Raw genomic sequence first — 17,791 nt, forward strand, 5'->3', positions numbered from 1 at the left:
CTCGACTCCGATTTACCTAGCCCTTGTGTTTATCTTGCCTGTGTTTTCCTGATTTCCAGTTCTTGGACTATTGCCCGTTTCATGACCTCAATCTGTCTAGCCCTCACTGTCGCGGCTACCTGCCGCGAGGAGTGTCTGAACGCAGGCTCACATGATTGACAGCTGCCTCCGCCACTCCCTGCTACGCTGAATCGCAGTGCTATGCTACCAGCGCGCGGCTTGACAGCACGCTGCACTGAACAGGCAGCCGATCACAACGCTAATTAGCAGGGCAGCGGTTGTTCTAGAACGATAGGCAGAATTGACATTCAGTTTGTAATGAAGCAGCAGCACAGCAGTTGCAAAGAGAATTCGCTACTAACACAAACTTTACAGCACATCGGGGAAAAAGGACAAAAAAGGCTACCGGTAAGCCTACTGAACTATATGCAAACGCTGCACTCGCAGTAATCTGTGGGCATGAGACATGTTTGTTTCTTACAGCTTGCTGGTAGTTGCTAACGTGTCCTTTGTTTCATTACATTAGTTTAATTTCATCAGTTTCCTTTCTCAGTGGCGTGCAGTAAAATATCTTCAGTTAAAGTGCACAAACTGCCTGTTAAAGGACTAATGGTTAGAAGTAAATGATTCTTAGTTTAGAACTGGTTTTCTGTTCATTTATGTTTGTTCAGCAACATATTGCCTGAATGATTAAAAATGGTTAAAATATACTTAACTTACCTGATACATAAATATTTATATATTGTTGCCTAATTAACTTGGGCTTTGTTGTAGAAAAACAGGCATTTATTCATACATGCTTTGTTGTAGAAAAATAGGCATTTATTCATACATTTATTTTTATGTTTAGGTTTTTCACTTTCTGCTTCTACTTCTCCTACTTCTGCTTCTACTTCTACTCCTACTTCTGATTCCACTTCTGCTTCTACTTCTACCTTTTCTTCTGGAAAAACCCTACTATATACAATTCTACTACAATGTCAACTCCACTGAAAATCAATAAAACACAAGACGAGTGGAATCCTGTGTCCGAGTCCTTCCCTTTCAAGTGTGGGAAACCCATGATGCTTATATACACTTGACACTCATTACTTTGTTGGATTTCCCGGTATTGACCTGGCCTGGTTATTGTACATTGTCTTCTCTCACTGTGTCTATTAAAACCTTGAGCTTGTTCTTAATCCGCGAATGTCTGGTTTGTCACAGCCACGTTACAGTATTGACTTTGGAGGGATGAATGCCTATGCACACTTCAGAGTTCTGTTTTTTCATCTTAATTATTGTTTGTGTCACAATAAAAGAACAATTTTCACTTTTTAAAGTGCTACCATGTTGTGTAAATCAAGTGGTGCTAACCCCCCAAAAATCAATTTTAATTCCAGCTTGTAATGTAACAAAACAGGACAAACATGAAGGGGGATGAATACTTTTGCAAGACACTGTAAAAACAAAAATCTGTGATTTGTGAATTCACGTGATAATAATACAACCCCGATTCCAAAAAAGTTGGGACAAAGTACAAATTGTAAATAAAAATGGAATGCAATAATTTACAAATCTCAAAAACTGATATTGTATTCACAATAAAACATAGACAACATATCAAATGTCGAAAGTGAGACATTTTGAAATTTCATGCCAAATATTGGCTCATTTGAAATTTCATGACAGCAACACATCTCAAAAAAGTTGGGACAGGGGCAATAAGAGGCTGGAAAAGTTAAAGGGACAAAAAAGGAACAACTGGAGGACCAAATTGCAACTCATTAAGTCAATTGGCAATAGATCATTAACATGACTGGGTATAAAAAGAGCATCTTGGAGTGGCAGTGGCTCTCAGAAGTAAAGATGGGAAGAGGATCACCAATCCCCCTAATTATGCGCTGACAAATAGTGGAGCACTATCAGAAAGGAGTTTGACAGTGTAAAATTGCAAAGAGTTTGAACATATCATCATCTACAGTGCATAATATCATCAAAAGATTCAGAGAATCTGGAAGAATCTCTGTGCGTAAGGGTCAAGGCCGGAAAACCATACTGGGTGCCCGTGATCTTCGGGCCCTTAGACGCACTGCATCACATACAGGCATGCTTCTGTACTGGAAATCACAAAATGGGCTCAGGAATATTTCCAGAGAACATTATCTGTGAACACAATTCACCGTGCCATCCGCCATTGCCAGCTAAAACTCTATAGTTCAAAGAAGCCATATCCGGAAGTGCAGACGTCTATAGAACTATAGACTATAGTTCAAAGAAGCCGTAACATGATCCAGAAGCGCAGATGTCTTCTCTGGGCCAAGGCTCATTTAAAATGGACTGTGGCAAAGTGGAAAACTGTTCTGTGGTCAGACGAATCAAAATTTCAAGTTCTTTATGGAAATCAGGGACGCCGTGTCATTCAGACTAAAGAGGAGAAGGACGACCCAAGTTGTTGTCAGCGCTCAGTTCAGAAGCCTGCATCTCTGATGGTATGGGGTTGCATTAGTGCGTGTGGCATGGGCAGCTTACACATCTGGAAAGACACCATCAATGCTGAAAGGTATATCCAGGTTCTAGAGCAACATATGCTCCCATCCAGACGACGTCTCTTTCAGGGAAGACCTTGCATTTTCCAACATGACAATGCCAAACCACATACTGCATCAATTACGACATCATGGCTGTGTAGAAGAAGGGTCCAGGTACTGAACTGGCCAGCCTGCAGTCCAGATCTTTCACCCATAGAAAACATTTGGCACATCATAAAACGGAAGATACAACAAAAAAGACCTAAGACAGTTGAGCAACTAGAATCCTACATTAGACAAGAATGGGTTAACATTCCTATCCCTAAACTTGAGCAACTTGTCTCCTCAGTCCCCAGACATTTACAGACTGTTGTAAAGAGAAAAGGGGATGTCTCACAGTGGTAAACATGGCCTTGTCCCAACTTTTTTGAAATGTGTTGTTGTCATGAAATTTAAATTCACCTAATTTTTCTCTTTAAATGATACATTTTCTCAGTTTAAACATTTGATATGTCATCTATGTTCTGTTCTGAATAAAATATCGAATTTTGAAACTTCCACATCATTGCATTCCGTTTTTATTTACAATTTGTACTTAGTCCCAACTTTTTTGGAATCAGGGTTGTGTTAACCCTCCTCTTGTGTTCGGGTCGTCACCGACCCGTTTTCAACTTTGACTTTGTAAACGAAGCCCTTGGGTTTAGATTCTTGCCTCAAGGCTTTCTGACTTTGTCAGCCACCTGTATTTTTACAAAATAAAACAAAATTTTTTTTTCCAAAATTCTGTTATGCTCTAATTAAAAATATAGCACTTGTGGTGTTCGGGTCGTTTTCGACCCGGTTCTTAATAAGTAGTTTATGGAGCAATTATTACAACCAAAACTGAACAAATAAATGAACTGCTAGCTAAAATTGATATAGCTAGCTCCTCTGCCAACCATTCAAGCTTATGAACTAGCATGACATCATGATATTGTGTATATAAATAGCTCACTAGTTTGAAGTTTTTGGGTTATGTTGACATATGTTTTGTGCCATTAGTTCAGCTTAGGGGTCCATTTGGCCCGACCGCTTTTCCCCAATACACTAATCACTCATTTTGTTATGGTAATGAGGCTGTTAGTGGCAGTGTGTGGGGTGAGGGGGTCACACTTCACACACTTCACACTTCAGTGGTGAAGTCATGTTGGCTACTTCTGTGTGAATGTGAGAATGAGGAATAAAAACACATTCTATTCTCACATTCTCTATTCTATTCTATTCTATTCTATTCCCATGTGACCATAACGACTCATGTGACTGCAACCAGACAATTGTTTGATGGATAAATACCTCAGTGCACATGGACTATCACTTCAGTTCCCTCAAGAATTTTGTGGTGAAAGAAGCTCCTCTCCAAGGAACGAAGATGCAGAGATTCAACATTCAACAGGCATTGTAAGATTTCATTTCTAAGCTGTAAGGTAACTAACAGCCACATTTCCATAACAAAATGAGTGTCTACAGGGAGGACTTGGGGCCAATTGGCCCTCTTGTGGGTTTTCTAGGTAAAAAGGCCAAATGGCCCCTCTCTGGGACTTCTAGTGCTAGACACACACACACAACACACACACACACACAGAGAGAGAGAGAGAGAGAGAGAGAGAGAGAGATTTTTAGGCACACAAATGAGTGTAGGCCTTATCGGTTTGATTTGGTGGATTATTAGGGGTTTGTTTGACCTTACAAATCTATATGTTGTGCCATGACTTGTTCATTTTCATTGTTCTTTGTTTCATGTTATGGTCACATTAAAGTTCATTCACTGAAAAAGATTCTGTTGTTCCTGTTTCTCAGTGGTAATTATATATGGGTCGAAAACGACGCGAACACCATAGATGTAACTATTGTAAATAAAATCAAAAATAAAAACACATGAAAAAAAATTGTTTTTCAAGATATGTTCTAATACCCCACAGTAACAGCCAGGTAACAATAAATCTTTTTAATTATTTGTATTACACTTAAGAGGTTACTTTTTAATTTTTTCCTACTGAAATAAAGGGGTGTACACAGAAAATAATAACCTTAAACCCTTGACAAAAAAATAATAAAACTAATATTTCCATCTAAATGGAAGCCTAAAAGAGTAGTCAAGACATCAGGAAAAAAAATGGTGACAAATCATTGTTACTTGTGACTTTTTTAGCTGATTTAAAAGACGGGTCGAAACCGACCCATGAACACCGGGCATGGTGATAGAAAACGAACACAAGACGAGGGTTAATTAATAGTTTTACTTTTGAAAGATTTTTATTAATTTTACTGACCAACTTAATAGTATTTTGTAAATATAAACAAAGTTAGAATTTGATGCCTGCAACACACTCAAAAGTTGGAACAGAGGCATTATTACCATTGTATTACATCAACTTTCCTCATCTCATCTCATTATCTCTAGCCGCTTTATCCTGTTCTACAGGGTTGCAGGTAAGCTGGAACCTATCCCAGCTGACTATGGGCGAAAGGCAGGGTACACCCTGGACAAGTTGCCACATCATCACAGGGCTGACACATAGACACAGACAACCATTCACACTCACATTCACACCTACGGTCAATTTAGAGTCACCAGTTAACCTAACCTGCATATCTTTGGACTGTGGGGAAAACTGGAGCACCCGGAGGAAACCCAGGCGGACACGGGGAGAGCATGCAAACTCCGCACAGAAAGGCCCTTGCCGGCCACGGGGCTCGAACCCGGACCTTCTTGCTGTGAGGCGGCAGCACTACTCACTACACCACCGTGCTGCCATCAACTTTCTTTTTAATGACAATTTTAATTGTATGGGAACTGAAGATATTAATTGTTGCAGTTTTGCAATTGGACTTTTCGTCCATTCTCCTCTTCCTGATGCACCATATATCAATAGGAGATAGATCTGGACTGACAGTAGGCCAGTCAAGCACACGCACATGGTGTCTATGAAGCCACACTCTTGTATCCCATGCAGAATGAGGCCTGGCATTTTCCTGCTCAAATAAGCATGGACTTCCTGGGAAGAGACATTGCCTTAATGAATATATCTCTCGAAAATCCCAATATATGCCTCAGTATATCAATGGTACCTTCACACACATGCAACTCACCCATCCCATCACAGATGCTGGTGTGGCAGCGGGGGTGTAGCTGAGCATCGGTTTGTGAATGGAGGGCAGGGCCAGGGAAGGTTAGCGGCAAAGTCAGTACACCTCTTCCCAATTAACGTTGTGTCTGTGTGGTTTGCAGTAACTGCAGAGCGTACAAAAGGAAGGAGAGAGCGAAGAGAGGTGATCTCTCCCAACCAGAGCATGAGTGTGTGTATGTGTGTGTGGAAAGATGAAAGCAAGGAAAACAATGAAAATAAAAGGTCTGTGGGAACAACACTCCCAGCCTGCCGCACTTCAGTATTCCACCCCCTTCAGGGATTTACTACAGTGGTGCCGAAACCCAGGAAATAATATGGAGGAGCGCCTCCACAATACTGTATGCTGAGATATTGTGGAGAGGCACCGCTTACCGATTTCGCGTTGCATAGTCCACCAGAACTAAAATAAAGCGATATCCTCATGCCAACCGATGCAATGGCCCAACAAGATCCATGCCAATTCTCTCGAAGGGGGTTTCGATTAGAGAGAGAGGGCGCAAAGGCACTTTTGGAGTGGCCGCGGGATTTACTAATTGGCATTCGCGGCACACCGCACACCACCAACGAACATCCCCGCGAATCCCTGGCCAATAGAACCGGGCCATTATTCGGGCTAGTGTTTTATCCTGCCCTAAGTGTCCGGTCATGGGATTAAAGTGAGCTATGTGGAACACGAATTCCCTACAGCTCTTAGGGATTAACAACTGTGTTATCTGTTCACCGGTTTGAGTGTCCTGAGTCACTCGATACTGTCATGCTCTGCCCCGGACATCCACTCCAGAGATTACGGATCTCTCACACCAGCGCCGATCCAATCCGGGACAGGAATTCCTTCTCAACTGTATTCACTTCCTGGTTTTCACCGCTGCTTATAAATACGCCATTCTCAGACTCAGACCTGGCCAGAACATCTTATTTGCTTCTCTAGCCATTTCTGTGCCTCTCTTGCTTCTCATGGTTTTTCTCTGTAGCGATTTTCTCTTGTTCATGGTTTTTGCACTAGCGTTTTTCTGGTTCATGGTTTTTGCACTAAGGGTTATTTCTGATTCATGGTTTCTTGCACTAAGGGTCTTTTTTTTGTTCAGGGTTTTTTGCTCTAGCGTTTTTGTCTTTGCCTGTCTCATGTTTTTGTCAAGTTGTTTGTTCTCATTTTGCCTGGACTATTTTTGCCATTTGTTTTTTTTGTCCTGTTTGTTTATCTTTTACCATGCCCTTTCTTCCCTGCATTAAATCATCTTATTTGTTGGATTATTGTCTGTGTTCTGAGTTTGGATCCGAACTTCACCATACTTCCACCAACCCTAACAGTACGTTCTGGCCAACATGGATCCAGCGGAACTCGCCCATCTGAGAACGGCCATCCAGTAGCAAGGGACTCTCCTCGGGACCCACCAACAAGACCTACAACAAATCACCCAGAACCTCGCCACCCTGTCCAACGCACTCAACCTTCTCACCACGCAGATGCAGTGCTGTCAAGCCATGCCTACCCCTGCTCAGCCATCTCCTACTTCAGCTCCTGCCACCGCCTTTCTCCACGAACCGAGACGTCCAGTGCATCAGCCCTACAAGGGAGAACCAGGTACTTGCAGATTGTTTCTGTCTCAATGTTCATTGATCCTAGAGCTGCAACCTCTGGCTTTCCTCACAGAATCCCCCCGGGTAGCATATACAATAACGCTCCTCACACCGGCAAGGCCAGAGAGTGGGGAACAGCGGTCTGGGATGCCAATGCACCCTTTTGTTCCAGTTTCAAGGATTTCTCCGAAGAGATGAGGCAAACTTTAAACTGCTCTCTGTCTGGCCGGGAGGTGGCCAGAGAGCTCATGGAGCTGCGGCACGGGTCCCGGTCTACCTCGGATTACGCCATCGAGTTCCGGACGTTGGTGGCTTCGTGCAGTTGGAATGAGAATGCCCAGATTGGTGCGTTCCTGCACGGCTTGTCCAACGCCATCAAAGATGAATTGGTATTGCGGGAACTGCCGTCAGACCTCTCCAGCCTCATGAACCTCACCAACCACATCGACGCTCAGTTCCAGCAACAAAGGAGAGAGAAGAACCGTCCCAGCTTCACCTCCTCTCCACGTCCCACCATGTCCATTGAACCCATGAAGGTAGACTGAGTTCAGGTGTCAGAACGACATCACCGGCGGGGCACGGGGGCCTGCTTCTACTGGGGTCAGCTGGGACACATCTGCCAACCCTGCCCACTAAAAGGATGAGCCCACCAGTGAATCAAGGGGCCCTCGTGGGCAATGCTCAGAACCAGTTCCCAGCTAATTGTCCATTACTTCCTGTCATCATTATCCATGACAACCAGCATCACCACCTCCAGGCCCTCATCGACTCAGGGGTGGACAAGAACTTGATCTGCTCCGCCACTGCCAAGCATCTGGGAATCCTGCTACTTGCTCTCGATGTCCCTCTCACTGTCCTGACACTCAATGGCACCGGCTTGACCAGTATTACCCACCTTACCGCCCCGCTCACCCTAAGGATTTCCGGTAACCACTCAGAAACCATCCAGCTTCACATCATGAACAACCCCCACGTACCCATCGTCCTAGGATTATCATGGTTAACGCAGCACAACCCCCACCTTAACTGGGCTGACAACACCATCCTAGGCTGGAGCCAGTCCTGCCTAGCTTCCTGTCTGAACTCTGCTCTGCCTCCCGCCAAATCACCGCAGCCTTCAGCCAGCGAGTTCCCCGACCTCTCTCACGTGCCTTTGGAATATCTGGATCTCAAACTCATTTTCAGCAAGACCCGAGCAGTGTCCCTCCCTCCTCAGAGACCCTATGACTGTGGAATCGACCTCCTACCTGGGACAGCGCCACCCAAAGGATGACTCTACTCTCTCTCTCCCATCAAAAGGCAAGCCATGGAGAAGTACATCTCTGAATCTTTGGCAGCTGGGATCATCTGCCCTTCCTCCTCCCCAGCAGGGGCGGGATTATTCTTAATGGAAAAGAAGGACAAGTCGCTCCGCCCCTGCATTGACTATCGGGGTCTCAACACCATCATGGTCAAGAACCGCTACCCACTACCGCTCATGACTACGGCCTTTGAATTACTCCAGGGAGCCAAGGTATTCACCAAGCTAGAGCTAAGCAATGCATACCATCTTGTCAGGATCAGGGAGGGGGACGAGTGGAAGACGGCCTTTAGCACCACCACTGGTCACTACAAGTACCTCGTGGTCCCTTTTGGCCTGACCAGCATCCCTGCAGTCTTCCAGGCACTCGTTAATGACATCTTAAGGGACTTCCTAAATGTCTTCATTTTTGTGTACCTGGATGACATCCTGATCTTCTCCCACTCCCTGGAGGAACATCGGGGTCATGTCCAGCAGGTCCTCCAGTGCCTGCTAGAGAACAAGTTGTTCATCAAGGCAGAAAAGAGCGAGTTCCACCAAGGCTCTGTCTCATTCCTGGGGTTCATCATCTCTCCAGCAAAGATCCAGATGGACCCCCTCAAGCTGAAGGCAGTCGCTGACTGGGCCACCCCATTTTTGAGACAAGAGCTCCAGTGCTTCCAGGGGTTCGCCAACTTCTACAGGTGCTTCATCTGTGACTTTAGCATGGTAGCCGGACCGCTCTCAGCCCTGACCTCAACCAAGACCAAGTTCACATGGGGGGAGGAAGCAGATAAAGCCTTTTCCAGTCTCAAGCGCAGGTTTACCACAGCACCCATTCTCACCATACCCGATTCAACCAAGCAGTTTATCATCGAGGTTGACGCCTCTGAGTCAGGGGTCGGAGCCATCCTATCCCAGAGGGCCAACGACAACAAGGTCCACCCATGATCCTTCTTCTCCTGCTGGCTATCCCCAGACGAACGGAACTACGACATCGGCGACCGAGAACTACTGGCCATGAAACTAGCCTTGGAGGAGTGGAGGCACTGGCTTGAGGGGTCTGATCTCCCTTTCCTAGTCTGGACCGAACATAAAAACCTGGAGTACCTCAAGTCTGCCAAACGTCTCAATTCCCGTCAAGCCCGTTGGTCTCTCTTCTTCTCCCAATTCAACTTCACGCTCTCCTACCACCCAGGCTCCAAGAACAGCAATCCTGATGCCCTCTCCAGGATGTTCTCTTCCCACCAAGAGGAGTCCAAGCCACCTGAGACCATCCTTCCTCCAGGCTGCCTGGTGGGAGCCGCTATTCTAGAGGTTGAGATGCTCATGCAGAAGGCCCTGGAGCAGGACCCCAGTGAAGGTAATTCCAACAACATTCCTCATAACCATCTGTTTGTTCCCTGTCCTGTGCAAACTCAGGTGCTGCAGTGGGGTTATGGCTCCAAGCTGGCCTGTCATCTGGTAGCCACCTGAACCCTGGCTCTCATCCAGCAGCTGTTTTGATGGCCATCCATCAAGGTGGATGTTCAGGAGTTCGTGGCAGGCTGCAATACATGCTCCCAGAACAAGACAGCCAATTGACCCCCTGCTGGCTTACTAAGACCCCTTCCAACTCTGAATCGATCTTGGTCTCACATCGCCCTGGACTTCATCACAGGACTCCCCAACTCAGGTGGCAACACATGCATCCTGACTGTTATTGACTGTTTTTCTAAGACCATCCATTTCATTCCTCTGCCCAAGCTCCCCTCAGCCAAAGAGACCGCAGAACTACTCGTCCACTACATTTTCTGCCTACATGGTCTGCCTATCAACATTGTTTCTGACCGGGGTCCTCAGTTCACTGCACAGTTCTGGAGAGCCTTCTGCAAACTCATCGGAGCCACCTGTAGTCTCTCCTCAGGCTTCCACCCACAGACCAACGGCCAGGTAGAACGGGCGAACCAGGCTTTGGAGGTTGCACTCAGGTGCATGGCGTCCAGGGATGCCAGTTCTTGGAACAAATACCTACCCTGGATCGAATATGCACATAACACTCTCCCTTCCTCTGCCACAGGTCTCTCTCTGTTCCAGTGCTCACTAGCTTACCAACCACCACTGTTCCCCAGCCAAGAGGAGGAGGTCGCCGTACCCTCAGCTCAGCTCTTTATATGCCGCTGCAGGAGGATGTGGGCATTGGCCCAGAGAAGACTCATTTGCTCCGCACTCACATCCAAGAGACAGGCTGACAAACGTTGCTCCAAGGCACCCACCTACCGAGTAGGTCAGTGAGTTATGCTCTCCACGTGCCACCTGCCACTTAGGACCATCTCTCAGAAGCTAGCACCCAGGTTCCTTGGACCCTTCCTCATCAAGAAGATAATCAACCCATGTTCTGTTAGACTGGCATTACCACTCACCATGTGACGTGTTCACCCTACCTTTCATGCATCTCAGCTTAAACCTCTGGTCTCTAGTTCTTATACCCAATCATGTTGCCAATTAACCTGCTTATAGTGGAATCTTCCAAAATGGTGTTACTTGAATATAAACTTTTCAGTCTTATTTTACCTCTGTCCCAACTTTGAGTGTGTTGCAGGCATCAAATTCTAATTTTGTTTATATTCACAAAATACAATTAAGTTGGTCAGTAAAACTATATTGAAAATATTTTCTTTGTCCTTTTGTCAGTTAAATAAAGGTTCACAGGATGAACAAATCACAAATTTTTATTTTTATTGCATTTTGATGCCTCACTGGCTGAGGAACTGAAACAGTTCTTTGCTCGTTTTGAGGTCTCGAAGCCCCACACAGTCATGCTGCCCCCACTGACCAATAGCACACACATATTCATGCTCCTTGAAGACCAATTGGTGATGGCGCTAGTGTGTGTGGCCTGCCGTCCGCTGCTGTCAGCTCTGGTGTCTCTGTCTGTGTTTGTACTGTTTTCGTTTTATGTGACCAACAAAGTGAACTGTCTGCTGGTCTATGACCGACAATCACTGCTCAGCATTCGGTCAAACAATGAAAACCTGTTGCGCTGGGGCTATGGTGGACAGAACTGCCCTCCCCCTCCACTGCTGTCGGACTTACCTGCGTGCATACTCCGCGGACCTGTCCCTCAACGGACCCGGAGACGCAAACGTCAGGGGAAACACAGCGGTCGACTGGTGAAGCTGAAGTTCCATCTGTCGTTGACTCCTGGGATCAAGGTCAGGGATTATTTTCCCGATTGCAGCCAATTCGTCTCCTGGCGCTCCCCGGAACCTGCATACACCTGGCTGAAGACTGTCATCGCTCCCCCGGAGGCCGCCTGCCACACCCAACGCCCTTGCTCACCTCATTTCCACAGAGGAGGGGTGAACCACTGTCATCTTTGGCCGGTAGGTCGGGCACCCCGGGAAGAATGTGAGCCGCTTGCCATCAGGTTTGCACTGGTGAATGCGCGTTCGGTGGGAAACAAGACCTTCATCCTGAACGACTTCTTCATAACACACCAATTGAATGTACTGTGCATCACAGAAACCTGGCTGTGCCCAGGTGAGCTGTGCCCTTTTGCTGAGCTGTTACAGCCAAATTGCTCATTCCTTAACTCGCCGAGAACAACTGGATGCGTTGGTGGTTTGGCATCTGTTTTTAAAAACTTTTTAAAATGCAGACAGTTGTCGCTGGATCAGTACACCAGCTTTGAACAGAATGTTTTTGAACTGATTGCCTCGCATGCCATTCTGTGCGCGGTGATCTACCGTCCTCCGAAGTACAACAAGGATTTTATACAGGACTTTTCTCACTTTCTGTCCGAGGTCATGCCTAAATATGATCGCATGCTTATAGTTGGTGACTTAAACATTCATGTCTGCTGTCCCTCCAAACCACTGTCTAATGACTTTTTAAATCTTATTGACTCTTTTAACCTTGTTCAGTCTGTGACGGGCCCCACCCAAGTATTAGGACACACATTGGATCTGATTTTATCCAATGGACTCCATGTGCAAAATCTGAAAATACATGACGCTGTTTTCTCAGACCATATGCCCATATCATTTGAACTCCCTTGCTCTGCAAACAACTCAAATGCGCGCGCCTCCATATGCCGGCGCCGCATTATTAATTCCGCTACAGCGTCTCGCTTCTCTGCTGCATTCCATAATGCCTCTGAGTCCCTTGACTTGGCTGCCTGTCACGATGTTGAACAACTGATTTCATCTTTTTACTCTACCTGCACCAGCATCCTCGACTGTGTCGCACCTGTTAAAACTCTGCGCCCCAAAACAAAGCAAGTCCCCTGGTTGACTGACGCCTCTCATTCTGTCAGACAAGAGTGCAGGAGGGCTGAACGCAGGTGGAAAAAAGACAAGTTACATGTGAACTATGACATTCTGAAGGAAACCTGGGCTAAATACCAGAAAATTGTCAAGTCTGAAAAACACAAATATTTCTCTGACATTGTCCATCGTAACAGTGATAAACCACGTGTCCTTTTTAGCACCATCAACACTGCTCTAAACCCCAAGCAGCATGTAGAGTTGGACCCCTCCTCAGTTAATAGTGACACACTCCTGCAGTTTTTTGTTTCTAAAGTCAACAACATTAGAGCTTCCATAACCCCTCCCTCTTTCGATCCCTCTGTCCATGTCATTTCCACTGCAACTTTTTATCAGTTTGAAACCATCTCCCTGGCCACTCTAACCAAAACAATTGGCCAAATGAAAATTACCTCTGGCCAAGCAGACACCATGCCCTCGTCTCTCATCAAGCCAACACTGGAGACCACAGGTCCCAGCATACTGGACATTATGAATTGTAGCCTTGTCTCAGGATGTGTTCCACAGTCATTTAAACATGCAATTGTACAGCCATTAATTAAAAACCCTAATTTAGACACCACTATCCTCTCCAATTACAGACCCATCTCAAAGCTTCCCTTCCTGTCCAAGGTCCTCGAAAAAACTAGTGTTTCAGCAAGTGCAATCTTTTTTAGACTCCCATGGCATCTTAGAGCCCCTCCAGTCTGGTTTTAAAGCTCTCCATAGCACAGAGTCAGCTCTACTAAAGGTTTTAAATGATCTTTTAATAGCTACTGACTCTGGTGACAATGCCATTTTGATTTTACTTGACCTCACTGCTGCGTTTGATACTGTTGATCACAACATTTTAATTTCCCATCTAGAGAACTATGTTGGTATCAGAGGCACTGCCCTTGAATGGCTTAAATCCTACCTGACAAATAGAACCTTTTCAGTTAGCCTGGGGGACTCAGTATCGCCTTCTGCTCATCTCTCTTGTGGCGTTCCGCAAGGTTCGATTCTTGCCCCCCTACTCTTCTCTCTGTACATGCTACCCTTGGGGTCTATGCTTAGAAAATACAATGTATCCTTTCACTGTTATGCTGATGATACACAGATATACATGCCCCTAAAACCCAGTGACCCCCATGCTTTTAAACAGCTACTAAACTGCCTTGAGGACATCAAAGCATGGATGGCCCTAAATTTCTTAAGTTTCAATGAAAGTAAAACTGAGGTCCTAGTCTTCCGGCCCAGTGCCACCTCTGACCCCCTCCATGACCTAGGCCCACTCGAACCCATTGTAAAAGACACAGCGAAAAACCTTGGTGTAATTTTAGATTCATTTTTTAATATGGAGAAGCAAATCAACATGGTTGTTAAGTCGAGTTTTTATCAACTAAGGCTTTTATCCAAGGTTAAGCCTTTTTTATCTTTTAAAGATTTTGAGAGGGTCATCCATGCATTTTTTTCCTCCCGCCTGGATTACTGCAATGCCCTGTATGCTGGCATAAGTTCTTCCTCCATCTCATGCCTGCAACTTGTTCAAAATGCTGCCGCCCGCCTTCTCACTAGAACACGAAGGCAAGAACATATAACACCTGTGCTTGCTGCTCTTCACTGGCTCCCCATACGCTACAGGATACATTTTAAGATTCTTTTATTTGTTTTTAAATCCCTACATGGACTGGCACCCTCTTACTTGTCTGACCTCCTAAAAATTCACACCCCCACCAGGGCCCTCAGGTCAGCCGACCACTTACGCCTAGTTGTACCACCCTCCAGACTGAAAAGTAGAGGGGACCGAGCCTTCACAGTCATTGGCCCTAAACTCTGGAACGAGCTTCTACTACATATTCGTTTAGCCCCGTCCTTAGTTGTTTTTAAAACTCATCTCAAAACCTATTTTTATGCCTTGGCTTTTAACTCTGTATAGCTTTTATTTACTTATTTATTCATTTTTTTGTTTTTCTTTTAATGTTACGTGTCTTTTTACTTTATTTAATTATTTATTTTTTAATTACTTACTCTTAGTTATTTATTACTCTAAATTCATTACTATGCCTTGGTGCCTTTTATTACATGATTTCTTGTTTTAGGATTGCACTGACTTGTGTTATTGGTCCTTAGTTGTCATGGTCATGTTGTCATCTCTCTGTGTGTATGGTGTCCTCAAGTCACATTGTCTTTGTGTTTTATGGTGTCCTCAAGTCTTTTTACCTGCTTGTCCAGCACTTTGGTCAGCTGCCTCTGTTGCATTTTAAAGTGCTTTATAAATAAACTTGACTTGACTTGACAATTGAGGTATGCACTGACATCAGTGAATCTGAGGAAAGCTGCTGGACTGGATGGAGTACTTGGCAAAGTACTCAAGGCTTGTGGTGACCAGCTTTCAGGGGTCCTTACCAAGATCTTCAATCTTTCTCTGACACAAGCCATCATCCCCCCCATCTCAAATCAGCTACCATTATCCCTGTCCCCAAAAAGCCAACCATCAGCAACTTCAATGACTACAGACCCATTGCATTTACATCTGTAGTTATGAAATGTTTTGAAAGACTCCTTTCCCACCATATCAAAGCCTACCTTCCTCCAACCTTCAACCCCCACCAGTTTGCATACAGAGCAAATAGATCGATGGACAGTGCCATCTCCATAGCCCTTCATACTGCTCTGACCCACCAGGAACACCCAGGGAACTTTGTAAGGTTGCTTTTCATTGTCTACAGCTCAGCCTTCAACACAATCATCCTTAACATCCTCATTGGTGAGCTGGCTGCCCTGGACCTCCCCCTTTCCATCTGTGCCTAGATTAAGAACTTCCTTTCAGACTGCCTACAGACTGTCAAAATTGGACCTCACAGCTCTATTACCCTTGAACCTGATCAGCACTGGCTCTCCACAGGGCTGCATGCTGATCCCACTCCAGTATGCCCTATACATCTACGACTGCACTCCCACCCACCCCACCAACATCATCAGTAAGCTTGCAGATGACACTACCATGGTGGGGCTCATAACTGGAGAAGATGAGTTATCCTACAGGGCTGAGGTGCAACAGCTAGCAGAGTGCTGCATCAGGAACAACTTGGTGGTAAACACCAAAAAAAACCAAAGAAATAGTCATTGACTTTAGGAGACACAAAGCTGAACCTGCATCAATGGGGATAGGGTGGAGATGGTCACCTCCTTCAAATTCCTGGGAACCTACATCTTGGAGGATCTCTCCTGGTCTGCCAACACAACAACGGTGGTGAAAAAGGCCCAGCAGCAACTCCACTTCTTGAGAGTGCTCAAAAGGAACAGACTACAAAAGAAGTTGCTGGTGTTCTCCTACCACTCCAAAATCAAGAGCGTGCTGGCATACTGCATCACTGTGCGGTATGCCAGCTGCTCAGTTACAGACAGGAGAGCCTTGCAGAGGGTGGGTAAGACTGCTGAGATCATCATCAGCTGCTTTCTGCTCTCCCTGGAAGGCTTCACCAGCTGTCGCTGCTTCTCTAGAATCAGGAACATTGTAAGTGATCACTACCACCCTGGACACCACTTGATTAGGCTGCTGCCCTCTGGCAGGAGATACAGGAGCATCAAAAGCAGGACAAAGAGACTAAAAAACAGTTTTTTTTCTCCATGGGCCATCAAGACTCTGAACAATTAATCTGTGCAATTATACTTACGATGTAATATAATTACTGTGCAATGTACACTTCAGTGGCATGGTGGTGTAGTGGTTAGCGCTGTCACCTCACAGCAAAAAGGTCCTGGGTTTGAGCCCAGTGGCCGATGAGGGCTTTTCTGTGTGGAGTTTGCATGCTCTCCCCATGTCTGCGTGGGTTTACTCCAGGTGCACTGGTTTCCAAATGCATGCAGGTAAGGCTAATTGGTGGCTCTACATTGACCATAGGTGTGAATGGTTGTTTGTGTCTATGTGTCAGCCCTGTGATGACCTGGCGACTTGTCCAGTGTGTACCCTGCCTCTTGCCCATAGTCAGCTGGGATAGGCTCCAGCTTGCCTGCAACCCTGTAGAACAGGATAAGCAGCTACAGAGAATGGATGGATGTATACTTCGACAGACACTATATTTTGCTGCTATTTAGTGTTGTTGTTGCTGCTGTTTTAGCATTGACTGTTTCTTTTTAAACACGTTTTTTTAAATAGGTGATTGTGTTTTAAATGTGTGTTTTTGTGTTTGACTAATATTCTTAATATATACTAATCAGTAGGAGCACCTACAGTTTTGCTGTACATGTTACAATGACAATAAAGGCTTATCTTCTCTTGGAAAATATCCCGACTTTTCTGGAAATGGGACTTGTGTTTATATATATATATATATATATATATATATATATATATATATGGCTTACACACATGCACCACACAATGGTGCTTGAAAGTTTGTGAACCCTTTAGAATTGTCTATATTTCTGTATAAATATGACCTAAAACAACATCAGATTTTCACACAAGTCCTACAAGTAGATAAAGAGAACCCAGTTAAACAAATGAGACAAAAATATAATACTTGGTCATTTATTTATTGAGGAAAATGATCCAATATTACATATCTGTGAGTGGCAAAAGTATGTGAACCTTTGCTTTCAGTATCTGGTGTGACACCCCCCTCCCCCCTTGTGCAGCAATAACTGCAACTAAATGTTTCTGGTAACTGTTGATCAGTCCTGCACACCAGCTTGGAGGAATTTTAGCCTATTCCTCCGTACAGAACAGCTTCAACTCTGGGATATTGTTGGGTTTCCTCACATGAACTGCTCACTTCAGGTCCTTCCACAACATTTTGATTGGATTAAGGTCAGGACTTTGACTTGGCCAGTTCAAAACATTAACTTTTATTCTCCTTTAACCATTCTTTGGTAGAACGACTTGTGTGCTTAGGGTCGTTGTCTTGCTGCATGACCCACCTTCTCTTGAGATTCAGTTTATGGACAGATGTCCTGACATTTTCCTTCAGAATTTGCTGGTATAAT

Source organism: Neoarius graeffei, chromosome 10, assembly GCF_027579695.1.
Source record: "Neoarius graeffei isolate fNeoGra1 chromosome 10, fNeoGra1.pri, whole genome shotgun sequence".
In the NCBI taxonomy this organism is placed as follows: Eukaryota; Metazoa; Chordata; class Actinopteri; order Siluriformes; family Ariidae; genus Neoarius; species Neoarius graeffei.